General features: G+C 39.5%; 1 long non-coding RNA gene across 1 annotated transcript; it reads right to left on the bottom strand.

Annotated features, from left to right (window-relative positions):
* Window positions 1–313: 313 nt before the first annotated feature.
* On the bottom strand, window positions 314–3611 carry LOC308492283. Its single transcript, XR_013992494.1, has 3 exons — window positions 2104–3611; window positions 1934–1997; window positions 314–1360 (listed from the first exon to the last, which is right to left on the bottom strand). It is a non-coding gene; the product is annotated as an uncharacterized lncRNA (long non-coding RNA).
* Window positions 3612–17449: the final 13838 nt, after the last annotated feature.

The following is a 17449-nucleotide window of genomic DNA, read 5'->3' as shown; positions in this document are numbered from 1 at the left end:
GAAGAGCTGTGAATCAGGTGCCAAAGATGGTAACCAGGAGGTGGGTAAAGAATGGTAAAGCAATGAGAGGCACTGGATAGGGCAGTTGGTTGGCACAAGTCTCAAAGGAGCAGATTTTCACCTGAGTATCTGACAAGCATTAAGGAGTAAAAGGAAAATACTTTTTTTTTTTACACTGAAAACAAAGTACATGTGAACTGCCTGCCATTTCCTTCATTACCTGTTATATTTTATTTGATTTCTTGGAAATATCATATTTGCTTCAGGTTTACATTTGTGGGGTCAAGTACTCTGAGCATGTTCTCATTTTATTCAACATTTTATTTGGTCATCAAACAGCTTTTATTGTTGCAATATGATAAAGGTATACACTGAGTACAATTTATTTTTTTGTAAGTATCAGAAACAGACAGGTTAGCTAATTTATACAAGAAGAGGAATGTACCGGCAGGTTAGGAAGAGGATGGTGGACCCAAAGCAAGGCTTGGGATAAACAGAGAAGCCAATAGTTTCAGCGACTTAGGTGTCAGGACTGGTAGGTTACTCACAACCCCACTCTTGACATGATTCAGCTCAATCAATTTCCTACTTTGTGTCACACCACTCAAGGTTCAATATCCTGGAAAAGAAAGTCTGATCAGTCTATTACATGCCACAGTTGTAGGTGGGGAGGAAGGGCAGCTTATCAGTCCCACTAAGATTCTAAGGAAGGGAGTATGGAGCAAGAGAGGCTAGGCACATAGACACCAGACACCCACTATCCGCAGGCACAGAAAGGCTGCAACACTTCCACCTATTGGGGCTGGGTCACACATTCCCTGATTATGGCAACCTGAGAAAGGGTCCTGAAGAAAGTGCCTTGGAATTATCAAAAATGACAGTATGAGACTCAGGGGCATCACTTTGTAAATTATATAAATGCCTAACCACTACGTTCTACACCTGAAACTAATATAATATTGTATGTCACCTGTAATTGAAAAATAAAAAAAATAATAATTTTTTAAAAGAGCAGTAGGATGTGATATCTCATGGTGGTTTTCATTTGCATTTCTCTGATGATTAGCGATGTTGAGCATTTTTTCATATGTCTACTTGCCATTTGTATGTCCTCTTTGGAGAAATGTCTCTTCAGGTCCTCTGTCCATTTTTCAATTGGGTTGTTTGTTTTTTTGTTGTTGAGTTTCATGAGTTCCTTGTATATTTTGGATGTTAGCCCCTTATCGGAGGCACTGTTTGCAAAAATCTTCTCCCATTTAGTTGGTTGCCTCTTTATTTTGTCAATAGTTTCTTTTGCTGTGCAGAAGCTTTTCAGTTTCATATAATCCCATTCATTTATTTTAGTTTTTACTTCCATTGCCTTTGGAGTAAAATTCATAAAATGCTCTTTGAATCCAAGGTCCATAAGTTTAGTACCTATGTTTTCTTCTATGCAGTTTATTGTGTCAGGTCTTACGGGAGATGAGGGTAAGGGGGATCAAATATATGGTGATGGAAGGAGAACAGAATTGTACACCTGAAATCTATGTAAATTTACTAATAATTGTCACCCCAATAAATTTAATAATAATAAAAAAAGAGCAGTAGGAAATATAAGTTGCAGAAAAGTCAAGTAGTGGAAGATGTTGGGACCTTGGTTTACAATGAGACAGGAATCCAGAAAGTACAGTGGAAATGTCCAGAAGGAAGGGAGGCTGAGGGAATTGGGTTAAGGATGTTAGAGGAGTTGGCTAGTTAAGTCATCCTAAAATGGGAGGTGATGAGTGGAGCTGTGATAGGTATAAGAGAAAATCTGGCTATCATGCAAGGGCAGTGAGGAAGGGTTCAGTTCCTGGGAAATAATGTACATTCTGCCTTCTTTATCCCTATCTCAACTAGAAAGATCCAAAAAGATTGTCCCAGATGCTGCAGATTACCCCCCAGAACATCATACCTAGAAGAGAGTAGTCCGTGAACTGGATCTCTGGGCCAGCTTTATATTCCTCAAACACAATGATCTGTCAAGAAGATGGGGATCCATGAGATTCAAATTCTGCCTCTGAGACAAGGTAGAGTCCAAGCAAAGTGGACTGGGAGGTGGGAGGTGCAATGCGGGGAGTTCACCTTATTTGATCCAAGTTGAAGCCAGGGTCCTGGAAGGTAGAGCGTCTCTTGGGGACCTATATTAAAGTAGCGTCCCAGGTTTTGTCTATTGATGAATATTACTCCTTTCGTCCAGCTCTGAAAAAGATTAGAATGGGAGATTCAAGATCTGAGTTCTAGAGGCAAAGATATAAGGGGTGAAGATACACACACACACCCTTCATATACCATGAACACACCAGATCATACACCTAGCCATACTCACACAGAATGGATTACCAACTAAGGTACCAGGTGGGAAGTGATCTGGAGAGTTCTGTGCTACTGCCCAAGGCCTAGTGTTGGCTCAACATGCAGGCCTCACCAAGGAGGAAACTGTATCATCTTCCTGTATTTGTCCCAAGTCAGGGAAGGGCATTTTCATTTACCATAAGGTATCCATCAGAACACACTAGGCCCAAAACTTAGGGAGAGTTGTAGAATTTCAGGTGGGGCAGAAAGTGTGCATTGGACTCTCATCTACAACATCCCCAACACAGGTTGGGAGCTTAGGGTCTCAATATCTTGGATTATGTCTGGGGACTAGTGGATCACACTCACTAAATTCCTGTGGATTCTACAGCTGTCCATACTAGAGCACACATCTCATGTCTCTGTCACATTTGCTCATCTTCCACCCCAACACCCTAGTCAACAGGGAAGGGCCACCTCCCAGACAGCTGCAGAGTGACTGAATTCCCTGGAAGTCCAGATTTGCTTACACAGTTACACATGCACTTTGAGAAAAAGATTATTTTGGGAGGGGAGGTTGGGGGCACATGGGCAGGGGAGAAATGTCACTAACCTCCAGTTTTATGAAGGTGTCTCTTGGGGTAATTACCAATTCTCAGGATGTGCCTATGAGTGTCAAACACCAGTGGAAAGGTCAGGCCCTTCTTTATGTATCAGTTGTGACTTTTGAGGTAAGTCTCTTTTCTGCCAGAGCAAGGCATCTCTCCTGTAGCACAGGCATATGCCATTCAGGGTGCACGATGCAGTAAATAAAACAGCTTATCAGGAGTTGGGTGAATGAGGGGATGGTCACCATTCTACGCCAGACAACTACAAAACTTGGGTTCATTTCCTTCAATTTTCTGGATCTTGATCTCTTATCTGAAAACCAAAGGGGTTAGTCTGAGCTTCTTTCTATCTCTAAATAGCTACCATCTTTGGCCAATCACCTTGAGTCAATGGCCTGGTAACTACCTTCATAGGAATTTAGTGCTCATCTCCAGACTATAAATTTTAAATCTTCTTAATGGAGAATAGTTCAGATAGATATCCCCAGTTAAACCTGTAGAAGAGGGAAGAAAGGGAACATGAAAAAGCTGGAAAGGATGCAGAGATGCAAATGGGCTATGGACAGGGCTCCCCCTGAAGGAGGATGCTTTCCTGGTCTCATTAGATAGAAGGTTTCTGCAAAGACCTACACAGATTCTTCCTTCTGGGTACACATGTACCTCAGAGAGTGGTGCCCATATTCCATATTAACAGTGCATAAGTCACTGCAAGTCCTGCCCGATCTCCCCAGTAGAGTGGCTCAAGCTAAATTTAACTCTTGAATAGGTCAAAGCACTTGCAGCAGGAGAAGGAAAATGTGTGGGACTCTGTGCCCAGGAATCCAGGGGAAGACCAAGGAAATGACAGGACACAGGCACTGATCTCCAAAGAAGGAAAAATCAAAGTTCCGAGGGAGAGACTAAATATTTTATCCTTCAAGGGCATTTCCACAGCTTTCTTCAAAACCCTCCCAGAAGAGGGACGGCAGTGCGCTGGCTTGGTAATTAGATAACACACTCTGGGAACCTTAGGAAAAAGGCATCATCATCCTTTCCCATCAAAGCATGCCTTCTACACAGATGTCTCATTGGTTGGGAGGTTCTGCTCTCTTCCAAACCATATACCTGGCCATAACTTTTCTCAGCCCAGGGATAAGAGTAACAAGAATTTGGTGCCTCAAGATCTCAAGTTTCTCCCACCTCTTTCTCATTATTGATATCCTTCCCATAGGCAAGTCACCTTGATTCTCCACCAAGATCTTCAATGTCAGGGAATTCTTGAAACCCTGTCCAAAACAGACCAGCCAGAGTGGGGACCACTCAGGCACTTTTCTGTAGACCTTCTAGGTCTCCCATGAAACTGTTAGGTATAAGCAGAGTGATTGTCGGAGAGCAGGCCTATAGACCTCCAGCTCTGGGTCAAGCCAACCCTTTGGGTTCCTGGTCCCTGCCACGTCCCCTTCCTGAGCCTTTCAGAAAATAAGAGTGACTTGCATATTTTACCAGAGACTCTATCAAAGATGGTGACAATCCAGAGTTTTTTGAGCAGCAAATATCCAACGTGGAAATCCTCTGCTCACCCAAATCATATACAACTGTACCTCAGAGATAAACACAGCTCTCCCTCATCCCTGACTGGCTCCTAAGCAAGGCAATGCCAAGGGTAGTAGAAGAGAAATAGGCTATCAGGGGGCCAGACCACACATACAATTGAGCGCAGGGCCTAGGAAGGCACTAGAATTATTAGTCCATTAACACTGGATTATATACATTTTTCCTTGGAATTGTCAGCTGATTAGTGGAATGATCCAGGACTCCTATATACTTCTCATCCAAAAACACCTGCTAAAGAAAAAGGAAACTACATTTAGGTCCTCATAAGGAAAAGGGGAAGAAGGGCTTGGAAAAGCAAAGAAAATGGCAAGTTCTATGGGAATGATTAATGTGTTGTCTCCCAGAATATTACAAGCTGACCATGAGTTCACAAAAAAAGAGCATGTTAAAGCTATACAGTCATTAGGTGTATAAGGCAAAGTTCAGAGAAGAATGGACTAATACTAAATCTGGGCCCTGGCTTCACTGTAGGGCAAGAGGGAAAGAAAGAAATTTTAACCCGCAGGGAATGAGGAAAAAAGAATGGTAGAGAATGAGTGAATATTGTGAAAGAAATAATAGCAAAATGGGAGGCAGGGGAACTCTAGGTACAGCAGGTATCTGCCACTTTGCTCACATACATTCACCTCTATAATTGATCCAATCTTCCAGGTTGCCCCAGATTCTCATCTGGAAAGGCTGCTGCTACCACTATATCTGATTTTAGGGATGATCTGAATGTAAATCCATTTCTTTTCTATTACCTACTGTATCACTTCAACCACAGATTAAGCCACCCAGCAAACTCTCTGCTCTAACCAGGCAGGACCAGAGAAGGATACATAATTTTCCCCTTAGATTATTTGAGTTAGATCACAATTTTCAAATGAAGTTTGACAAGGAAACCATAAAAATTAAAATCCACAAGTATTAAAAACACATAAATGTCAATTTATGTAGCACACAGGATTCACATTTTACGCTGATTAGAGTCTAATTACAAGGTTTATATACTCTAAAATCATTGCTGAACACCTACTGACTGGCTAAATATCCCCCATTCCCCTGGGGCGAGGTCAGCTAGGTTAAGATATAACCCAGCCACTGAGCAACTCAAATAGACAGCTACACAAGGAAATTATCAGAACACTCCACAATAGCAAACATGGAGATGTGGATGGACGGCTATGAAAGCACAAAAAAGGAAATAAATCCTAACCAACAGCAGAATCCAGGCTATTTCACAGATGTGATGATAGGTGACTGGGGAAATCAATGGAAGATTTAAGTGGGGAAGTGGGATGATGAGATTTTTACCTGGGTAAGAAAACTCTGATGGCACTGTGAGGGAGGGATTTAATTTAGCAAGAAAGAGGATAAAAGTGAGCTACCTGCCATAGGGAGATGACCTATGGGGTTCTAACAATAGTAGAAGCAAGATACAAAGATGATTCAGGCAATGACAGCAAAGATTTTAAAAGAAGATCAATTGTACAATGTTGCACCATACAGGGGCCAGATGAAAGTACGGTGTGAAGGACGGATCAGGGAAGGATAGAAGCAGCATTTTCAAGTTGGGAGGCGTAGAGTCTATGAACTGATGTGAGGAATATAATATGAGGTTTATTTAGGAAGCTAATGAATTTAGTGTTGGACATGAGTTTTAAGAAGTCATGGAACGTACATCTAAGTGAAGACAAGTGCTCAGCGAAAAGCAAGAAATGTGGGTCTGCAGCTAAAGAGAAGAAGGGAAGGGCTGGAGCCATAAAGGAGTACTTGAAGCCTTAGAAGATACAAACCACATAGAGAGTATAAAGAGCAGGAAAATTTCATGAAGAACTGGAGAAAACAGCTCAGCTTGGAGTGAGATTATGAAGCCTTCAACCTTGGTTCTGCTACTTTCTAGTCAAATATCCTTTGAAAGTCATTTAACTTCTCTGAGGTTTCTTCATTTATAATAAATATTTTAGATGGATGTTTACTAGATGGGTGTTTTGAGAAATAAATGAGAAGAGTCAACTGTAATGTGCTATGTAAATGTTAGGGACTGCTGTACAGTAAGTACAAGGTCTTCTAAAGCTCTTCCCAAGTCTCCTTAAGAAACACCATCAACTCCCATAAGGGTTCAGTGAGTACCCTCCCCAGTAATGTTTACATACCTTAGACCTATGATAGCAGTAGCTGACATATAAAACATTTCACTGATAGGACAGAGGTTAAGAAATAGTGATGATTTTTTGAAGGTCAAAGAGACTTGACTATTGTTTAGACATTCACCTCAGAAATACCATTGGGTTTTATGAGCAGAGAAGAGCCACTGGGACTCATTCATTGTTCCCTACCTGGCCCCAATCTTGAACATGACCCTTTGAGATAAGGATGTCTTTACCCCAATGTAAATTCTTGCTTCCATTGTCGTAAATTAAATGGCATGGATTTATTTCTGGGCTTTCTATTCTGTTCCATTGATCTATGTGTCTGTTTTTGTGCTAGCACCATGCTTTTTGATTACTAAAGCCTTGTGTAGTCGCACAACAGCCTAGCCCACCATCCCTCCATGTCTTTCCTTAAGGAAAGAAGAGTCTGTGAGATTGTGCCTTTCTGGGACTCTGTTCCATCCTTGTGTTTACACCTTATGTCTCTCTGTCTGGTCCCCAAAAGATGGTTTGCAGCCAAAGACGGGTAAGATATCTCACGGGAGATACAACCTAAGCCAGGCAGAACCGAGTGGGGACCCCCAATGAGCTGCCTTAAACTAATATGGGAAAGGGCCTTGCCTCCCCTTCCCCCTGCTTGGGAAAGTCTGTTGCCGGCTCTGGCTTTTCCCTCACAGCTGTCAGTTAGAAAAGTAATGAGGAGAACGAAGACCAGTTATCTCTAATATCTGAGAGACTTAACACTGAGAAGATATTTGCCTTAAATAAGATATAGTGGGAACTTGTACCTCGGCTGTTTAAAGAATAAGATAAACTGGCTTGGGATGTTTATATGATGAATGAGTCTCACAGACCGTGCCATAAAACACTGTTACTCCCTTACATACTGGTCAATAAAAGCCTCCAGTCGGCTTTGTTCGGGGCTCCAGTCCTCTGAGACTGAGAGACCCCTAGACTTCTGAGAGATTTAACAGCATTAAGTCTCTGTTTGTTTCTTTCTTAAAAACTTAACCCAAACCGCCCCTTCTTGCATCCTCACTGCCCGTGTTGCGCTGGACGCGACAGCCTTGTAGTATAATTTGATGTCAGTCATCGTTATACCTCCCACTTTGTTCTTATTTCTCAAGATTGCCGTGGCTATCTGGGGTCTTTTATGGTTTCCTATAAATTTTACGATTATATGTTCTATTTCTTTGAAAAACGTCCTTGGTAGTTTGATAGGAATTGCATTGAATCTGTATATTGCCTTAGGCCGTATGGACATTTTCACTATATTAATTCTTCCTATCCATGAGCATGGTTTGTGTTTCCATCTATTTGTATCTTCTTTAATTTCTCTCTTCAGTGTCTTATAATTTTCTGAGTACAGATCTTTTACTTCTTTGGTTAAATTTATTCCTAAGTATTTTATAGTCTTTGAAGCAATTGTAAATGGGACTGTTTTCTTAATTCCTCCTTCTGATAGTTTCTTACTGGTGTATACAATGCAACTGATTTCTGAATATTAATTTTGTATCCTGCTACTTTACTAAATTCATTTATCAGTTCTAACAGTTTTTTGGTGAAGTCTTTGGGGTTCTCTATATAAAGTATCATGTCATCTGCATATAATGACAATTTTACTTCCTCCTTACCAATTTGGATGCCTTTTATTTCTTTTTCTTGTCTGATTGCTGTGGCTAGAACTTCCAGCACTATGTTGAGTAGAAGTGGAGAAAGTGGGCAAACTTGCCTTGTTCCGGATCTTAAGGGGAATGGTTTTAGCTTTTCCTAATTGAGTATGATTGTTCGCTGTGGGTTTATAATATATGGCCTTTATTATGATGAGGTATGTTCCCTCTATTCCCATTTTCTTAAGAGATTTTATCATAAATCGCTGCTGAATTTTGTCAGATGCTTTTTCTGCATCTATTGATATGATCGTATGATTTTTTTTCACTTTATTAATGTGGTGTATCACATTAATTGATTTGCGGATGTTGAACTACCCTTGCATACCAGGGATGAATCCCACTTGATCATGGTGTATGATGATCATCTTTTTAATGTATTGCTGAATTCTGTTTGCTAATATTTTGTTGAGGATTTTTGCATCTATGTTCATTAGAGATATCGGCCTGTAGTTTTCTTTTTTTGTGGCGTCTTTGTCTGATTTTGGGATGAGGATGATAGTGGCCTCGTAAAAAGTGTTTGTGAGCCTTCCCTCCTTCTGGATTTTTTGGAGTAGTTTGAGAATAGGTGGATTCTTTTTTGAATGTTTTGTAAAATTCACCTGTAAAACCATCTGGTCCAGGGCTTTTGTTTGTTGGGAGCTTGATGATTACTGATTCAATGTCCCTGGTAGTAATTAGTCTATTCAGGTTTTCCATTTTTTCTTGAGTTAGCCTTGGAAGGTTGTATGCTTCTAGAAAATTATCCATTTCTTCCTGATTGTCTAATTTGTTGGCGTATAGTTACTTATAGCAATTTCTTAAGATTTGTTGTATTTCTGTAGTGTCTGTTGTCACTTCTCCTCTTTCATTCCTGATTTTATTAATTTGGGTCCTCTCTTTTTTATTGATGAGTCTGGCAAAACGTTTGTCGATTTTATCTTCTCAAAAAACCAGCTCTTAGTTTCATTGATTTTTTGTTGTTGTTGTTGTTGCTTTTTTGGTCTCTATTTCATTTATTTCCAGTTGATCTTTATAATCTCGTTCCTCGTACTCCCTTTGGGCTTATTTTGCTCTTCTTTTTCCAGATCCCTTAAGTGTAAAGATAAACCGTTGATTTGAGATTGTTTTGTTTGTTTGTTTCTTTAGGTAGGCCTGCATTGCTATGAATTTCCCTTAGGTGTGATTTCACTGCAGCCCATAGATTTTGGGTCATTGTGTTTCCATTTTAGTTTATCTCGAGATATCTTTTGATTTCCTTCTTGGTCTCATTGTTGACCCATTCATTATTTAGTAACATGTTATTCAGCCTCCATGTATTTGTGTGTCTTCCATTTTTTTCTTGTAATTGATTTCTAATTTCATATCACTATGGTCAGAGAAGACACTTGATATGATTTCAATTTTCTTAGATTTATTGAGACTTGTTTTGTGGCCTAACATGTGATCTATCTTGGAAATGGTCCATGGTCGCTTGAGAAGAATGTGTATTCTGCAGCTTTGCAGTGAAATGCTATAAAAATATCGATTAAATCCAACTGGTCCAATGTGTCATTTAAGGCCATTGTTTCTATACTGATTTTCTGTCTGGAGGACCAAAAATTGTTGTCAATGGTGTGTTGAAGTCCCCTACTATGATAGTGTTACTGTTGATCTCTGTCTTTATGTGAGTCTATATCTGTTTCGTATATTTAGGTGTTACTATACTGGTTGCATAGATATTTACAAAGGTTATGTCCTCTTGTTGGATTGATCCCTTTATTATTATGTAGTGCCCATTTTTGTCTTCTAATGTATTCTTCATTTTAAAGTGTATTTTGTCAGATATAATTATTGTTACTCCTGTTTTTTATCATTTCCATTTGCATGAAATATCTTATTTCAGCCCTTCACTTTCAGCCTGATCTGATCTTCTGATCTGAGGTGAGTCTCTTGTATACAGCATATGCAAGGATCTTGTTTTCTTATGCACCCAGCCAACCTATGTCTTTTGAATGCAGCATTTAATCCATTTACATTTAAAGTGATTATTGATAGGTACATAGTTATAGCCATTTTGTTATTTGTATTTCTGGTCTTCATTAATTAGATTGTTTTCGTCTTTCTTCTGCTTACAGAAACCCTTTAACATTTCCTGCATTGTTGGCTTGGTGGTAATAAATTCCTTTAGCTTATCCTTTCCTGGGAAGCTTTTTATCTCTCCTTCAATGTTAAATGATAGCCTTGTTGGATAAAGCAATCTAGATTGTAGGCCTCTGTTTTTCATCACTTTGAATACCTCCTGCCACTTCCTCCTGGCCTGCAAAGTGTCTGTAGAAAAGTCATTTGATAGTCTTATGGGAGTTCCCTTGTATGTAACCTGCTGTCTTTCTCTTGCTGCTTTTAAGATTCTCTTTGTTTTTAACCTTTGCCATTTTAACTATGTTTCTTGATGTGAACCTGTTTGGGTTCATCTTAGTTGGTACTCTCTGCACTTCCCGGGCTTGTATGTCAATTTCTTTCACCAGGTTAGGGAAATTTTCTGTCATTATTACTTCAAATATGTTCTCAATCCCTTGCTTCCTCTCTTCTCCTTTTCGTATTCCTATGATGCGTATGTTGTTACGCTTAATGTTATACCACAGGTCTCTTAAACCATTTTCATTGTTTTTATTCTATTTTCTTTTTGTTGTTCGACTTGAGTGATCTCCTCTAACTTGTATTCTAAATCGCTGATTGGATCCTCTGCCTCATCTAACCTGCTGGTAATTCCTTCAAGTGTGTTCCTTATTTTAATTATTGTATTCTTTAGTCCTAACTAGTTGTTTATTACGATTTCTCTATCCTTCTTTATGTCATCACTAAGCTCCTTAACTTTCTCACCATCAGTGTTCTTAACTCTGTTTCTGATAGGTTGGTTACCTCTATTTCATTTAGTTCCAATTCTGGAGTTTTCTTCTATTCTTTTATTTGGGACATGTTTCTTTGTTTCCCCCTTCTGGCTGACTCTCTGTGTTTGCTTCGATGTATTAGGTAGATCCCCTAGGGTTCTCAGTCTTTGCTGCGTTGGTCTTATCTAGTATGTGTCCTTTATATTTCAATTGCATTGCTTCCCTATTCTCCTGTGCGTGTGCTCCAGAGGTGACCCTTGTGTTGTGTGTATTCTCCTGTTAAAGTTGAGCTTTAATTGCTTTTGGCTTGTCAGTAGACTAGGTTGACTAATTGTGAGAATTGGCTATGCTCACAGTGGATGAGCTGCTGTGTGAGGGTTGACCCCTCAGGTGAGGCTTGGCCCCTATGGCGTCTTGTGCCTGTAGAGACTTCCCTCTGGGTGTGTCACTTGTAGGTCAAACCTGGTAGTACTCTGGTTTGGTCTAGAGTTGGTGTCTGGGTGTGTTGAGTCATGCACCTCTTGTGCTGGGCCCTGGTGTGGGGCGATTTCAGAACAAATCAACAAGCACAACAATAATAACAACAAATTAAAAACCCAATACACTCACATGTAGAAACAACCGATAACCAACAGTCAACACAGGCAAACATACCAAAATACAAAAACAAAACAAAATCAATACAGAAAAATGGAAAAAGTGAGGAAAAGTAGGGCAGGGAAAAGAAAAAAGAAGAGAGACAGGGAAAAATGCATATATACATACATACATGTACATATATACATACATACATGTATATATGTATATATATTAAAAATGATAATAGCTTGTTTCCCCGAAAATAAGACCTAGCCGGACAATCAGGTCTAATGCGTCTTTTGGAGCAAAAATTAATATAAGACCCGATATTATATTATATTATAATGTTATATTATATAATATAATGTAATATAATACCCGGTGTTATTTTACTATACTATAAGACCAGGTCTTATATTAATTTTTGCTCCAAAAGGTGCATTAAAGCTGATTGTCTGGCTAGGTCTTATTTTTGGGGAAACACAGTAGCATTATTTTTATATTAATAATAATTAGTATTATCAGCACTAATTATATTAACATTTACATTAGTATTACTAAGTATATTGTGTTATATTATTTTATAATAGCATTATGACAATATATAATATTATTTTATATTAGCATTATGACTGCATTGTGGGATGAAAATATATTATTTCAGTCTGGAATATAGACAGATATTTATTAATTCTGACTTACATGGTATCTCTACTGTCAAATGGGAGGAGACTCAAGATGTCCAAAAATAAAGTATTGTTGTACAAGAAAGGACACCATAGAATACTAAAAACAAGAGGCTCAGCTATAAATAAGACATATATTAATGTAAAACTGAACATTGATTTAACCAAAAATCATGATACAACTGTACTAGGAAGATAGTTAAAGAAGAAGACTATGTGGCTGTGGAGGAGGGGTGCAAGAGCCCTAAATTCTAATTTTTTCACATCAAGAAATGAATAAATTAAAATTAAAAATCAATAAATAAGAATTTAAGCATGTTATTTTGAAATCCGGTGATGACTAGAATAGATGAAAGCTTTAAAAACGACTCTGCAGAACAATGGGGAGAGAGGGCTACAGTTTTTCATTAACAGCCTTATGAATCTATTTGACATACCTATTTACATATATGTTTGATAACATAAAAATTGTTTTAAAAAAGGAAACAAGTTGCCAAAGGCAGTTCTAAACCGTATCAGGCAGTCCTCCTTAGTGGGAACAACGCTACCCAAAACAATGGCTACTCCAGGTTTTTTCAAAGGAAAATAGGTTGGGAAATAAAAGCGGCTACCAGCACAAAGAAGGCTGAAGCTTCCCTGCTTTAGTGAACATGCTTGTGGGCACATGGGTGGCAGAAGGGAATAACAGCTATGCTCTGGGAAGTTTTGGACAGCAGGCTTACTAGGCAGATCCCACATGCCCAGGAATGTATGGAATCTGGTACCTAGAGCTCTCCACAGAAATGGGGTTGACATCAGGTTTATATGTAGTACCAAGGAACCTACCAAAGAATTGGTGGCATTGGAAAAGAACTGGCTATGGGTAGATATGAGTTGTCCATGGATAAGCTACAAAACCCTAAAACAAATTGCATTCATTTGTATGGAGGAAAAGGACTCAATTATTGCTGAGGTTCACATGCTAACATTTGAGGAGACAGAATTCCTGTTCCAAGTAGGGAAGGGGGTTCTGGGAGCCTATGGGGCTGGGGGTAGAACAAGGGGGGCTAGTTCTGTTTGGGAAGAGTTCCCAAACAGATAGTTCCCAGTCAGAAAGGGTAAGAACCCAGGACAGGTTGGAAAGGGTGGATGAGACCTAGCGGGGATGTCTCAGCTCTGGGAGGGTTTGCCACTGGAGCCCATGTCCTTCTGCCCTTCAAGCTCCTAGAACAGGTTGCCTACCAAAGCAGCCGTGTGGACCTTGTCACCCATGCACATTGGGGGCAGCACGTGGCACTCAGGACAGAGGTCTCTGATCCCAGCCAGAGCAAGTGATATGATGACTTCTTTCACGGCTGGAATCCAATGTAAGCATTTTTGTGTCCCTAACCCAGCTTCTCTCCCCACGCCATGACAAGTGCCAACATTTCCTTCAAACAGCATTTATTACACACACACACACACACGCACAAGTATTAGTTTCAGGTGAAAATGCAAGAGTTAGTCTCTCAGAACACCAGGAAATACTCTATTCCCAACCAACTTCCCCCATCCAGGAAAAATAAGTGTTTGTAAAGAAGTAATTGTCAGGTCAGAGGGTTCTATATAAAAATCTTTGTCTTTTAGTCAAAACTTCAAATTGAGTTCTTATTAATTTCCCAAGTTACTAAATTACCCAAATTCTTAATAATAAGAGGCCTATTTTAAGAGTTCACATTTGTTAGGGGAATATAAGTTGTTTCCACGAATTAGTTAAGTCTAATGGAAAAATTAATATAAATATCAAAGATAAAGTTTTTGAAAAGTTAAAAATCCAACTTGTGGCACCAGATTAGTGGCCTAGATTAGTGCCCTGGATAAATTTATTCAGTGATGTAGTGGTTACGATCCAAAAAGAGTCAACAACTCAAAATCAAATAAAACCTCAGATAAAAAGAACTCTGAAAGTGTTCATCAGGAGGGATTTAAGAACTTTGAGCCCCTCACATCATGCTTTTTATTTAAGGGTTTGTGTGTGTGTGTGTGTGTGTGTGTTTCCCTTATTAGGTTCACATCAACACTGAGACGGCACAAAGACTTCCTATACACCCTCTGCCTGCTTCCACTGACAACATACCCCAGCAGAGGCGTACGTGTTACAATTGATGAACCTACATTGACGCTTCATAATCACCCAAAGCCCATAGTTTACATTAGGATTCGCTCTTGGTGTTATGTATTCTAGTGTTGGAACAATGTTTAATGACATGTACCCATCATTACACTATCATCGAGTATTTTCACTGGCCTAAAAATCCTCTGTGCTTCACCTATTTATGCTTTCCTCACCCCTAAACCCTGGCAACTACCGATCTTTTGACTATCTCCGTAGGTTTTCCTTTACCAGGATGTCATATAATTGGCCTCATATAGTACGTAGCCTTTTCAGATTGGCTTCTTTCATATAGTGAAATGCATTTCTTCCATGTCTTTTCATGGCTTGATAGCTCATTTCTACCTCATTCTTTTTTTTAAAAAAAAAAAATACATTTTAACCTAGTCAATGCGCAAACAAAATCTCATCCTCTTAGTGTCTGGATTGTTTACAATCTAATGCAATTGAAGAACACAGTTTCCCAAATACTTACTTTAGCTTAATGTCCTGTGCAGCGTTGGACGTGAGTTGAAAAGTAACAGACATGCTGTGCATCCATAGCTACCACCTTGCTTCCCGGAAATAAGACCAAAGCAGACCATCAGCTCTAATCTGTCTTTTGGAGCAAACAGTAATATAAGACCCGGTCCTACATTACATTATATTATAGAAGACCGGGTCTTATATTAACTTCTGCTCCAAAAGACGCATTAGAGCTGATGGTCTGGCTAGGTCTTATTGTCAGGGAAACACAGCACTCAATAAGAAAGAAGGAAAGAAGGAAGAAAGAGATGCAATGCAGGCAGGGAGAAAGCTAGGACGGCATTTTCTCAGTTTTTCTTTTCTCTTGTTATCTATACCCCAAAATTGGAGAATCAAGCTCCCTTAAAGTGAAATATCAAAATGTAGGGAAATGAAAACTACTTTTATTCTTCCTTACCTTGATGCCTGTCCTCCTTCAGTCTATTCTCCACAAAACAGAAAGAATCTCAAAACATTGATCAAACCGTCTCACTCCTTCCTACAAGAACCTATCTGACATTTGCTCAGAGCACTGAGAATAAAAATCCAAATGCCTTGTCTGCCCCAAAAGGCCCACAGCTGGGTCTCTGCAGGACCATCAAGAGCTGATTTGGGCCTGGGTTAAAAACAAAAAATTCTGGGTGACTTGTTTGATGATCATCATAATACATCCCAGTCTGCTTTCTGGATAACCAGACTCCACTAATTTGTGTAGGCTTTGTGCCCTTATTCTCAGACCCTGGCTACTGCCTGTCTCACCCATGACTCTCATTACTTCCCTTTAGCCTTTCAAATCTGTTTTCACTTCCTCGCACACATAAGTCTTTTTTCTGGGTTGGGGGTGTTACATATGCTACATCCCAGATCTGGAACATTCTCCCCCTCTTCAAATGGCTAGCTCTTTGGGTCTCATCTCTAAGCTATTCTATTTCCAAACTAGCTCCCTCCCTGCCTCCCTCCCCCATTTTCTCTTTCCCAATCCTTTGTTTCCTTTATATCACTTATCAAAATTTAAGTGATTTTCTTTGTCTATTTACTTTTTTTACAACTGTCTCCTGACAACAGGGACAGTATCTTGTCAGCTAGCACGTTACTTGGCACATTATAGGCTCTCAATAAGTTATTTGTTGGGTGAATACATAATTTAGGCAGCCACTTAACAGAGTACTCCTAAATCAAGGGAAACAACGTCAGGAAAAGAAGGCACATTTGGGGATCAGTAAGCGGCCACGGAGTGTCTTTAATGACTCAGGGGAAAAACAGCCACTTAGAAAAATAAACTTTGATCTTTGTGAAATGATTCATCTTCCCTTAGGCTAAGGAAGCAGACTTTAATAGGATTGTGATAGAAATTGCATTAAGCTTTGCCACAAACTTTTCATACTGCTACTTTGCCCTTGAAGACATCATGCATGCTAATTTTGCTCACAAAAGATAGTAATAAAAATAGTTATCAGATCATAAAGGACTGCATGCTTAGATGCTTTAGAAGATGGGCCTATATACTTATTTCTGGCCTGTGGTTTTAGGAAATGAAGGATCTAGAGACTAACATGGACATAGTTGGATCCTCGGTACATATAAATCACGGCTATCATAACATGTATAATTTAGGTGAAGTTGAATTTTGGTTTATATAAGTGTCCAAGAAAAAAACCCATCAAAGTGTTCATATCTAAGAAAAAGCTGATGGCAAGAGAGAGGTAGTACTCTTTTCTTTTTGCCCAAAGATATCCCTTAAATATTATAAAAATGGAAGTATGAGGTTCTGGTCACATCACACTGATTCTCCTCAATTAAGGACATTTCCTGGTCAACAGCAGAGCAGAGAATCTATGGTGAAGCTGAGACATTATTCTATATTGGGACAAGTAGTTCGAGCTTAGAGAAGGACCAGAAAGCCATGTTAGGTTGGAGAATAGGAGTAAACACAATTTTTCAGCTATGTAAATACTAAATATTCAGAAGATCAACAACTCACTAACACATCAGCTATGCCTGAACCCTGCCTCAAAACGGCTGCCACTATTACTGAAGAGATGGCAGGCCCTCTAACAGCCAATACAAAATGGTGGGTAGTTAGTGCATGCCAATCAACCAAAGATGTGCCACAAATGCATAGAGTGGATAAGATAAACTGCAGATAATTCTTGGGAAAAGCAATTCTGGAACACAGCTTTCTCATCGGAAAGAAGATATGCTGGATTTTTCCCTCAAGAGGGAACCTGGAAGTTGAACCAGAGTGCCCTCTGAGTGAGCAATCACCTGGCATGGCGTCTAGAGAGCTCTTCTGAGTAACAGGTGGTTATTTGACACAGAAGGAAGAAGCAGAGAACGGGGGCGGGGGGAGGGGGTATTCAGAGCATCAAACAAGTGCAAGT

Source organism: Rhinolophus hipposideros (assembly GCF_964194185.1).
Source record: "Rhinolophus hipposideros genome assembly, chromosome: 24".
NCBI lineage: Eukaryota > Metazoa > Chordata > Mammalia > Chiroptera > Rhinolophidae > Rhinolophus > Rhinolophus hipposideros.
Note: the sequence above shows the minus strand (reverse complement) of the source record. Positions and strands in the feature narration are given on the sequence as shown.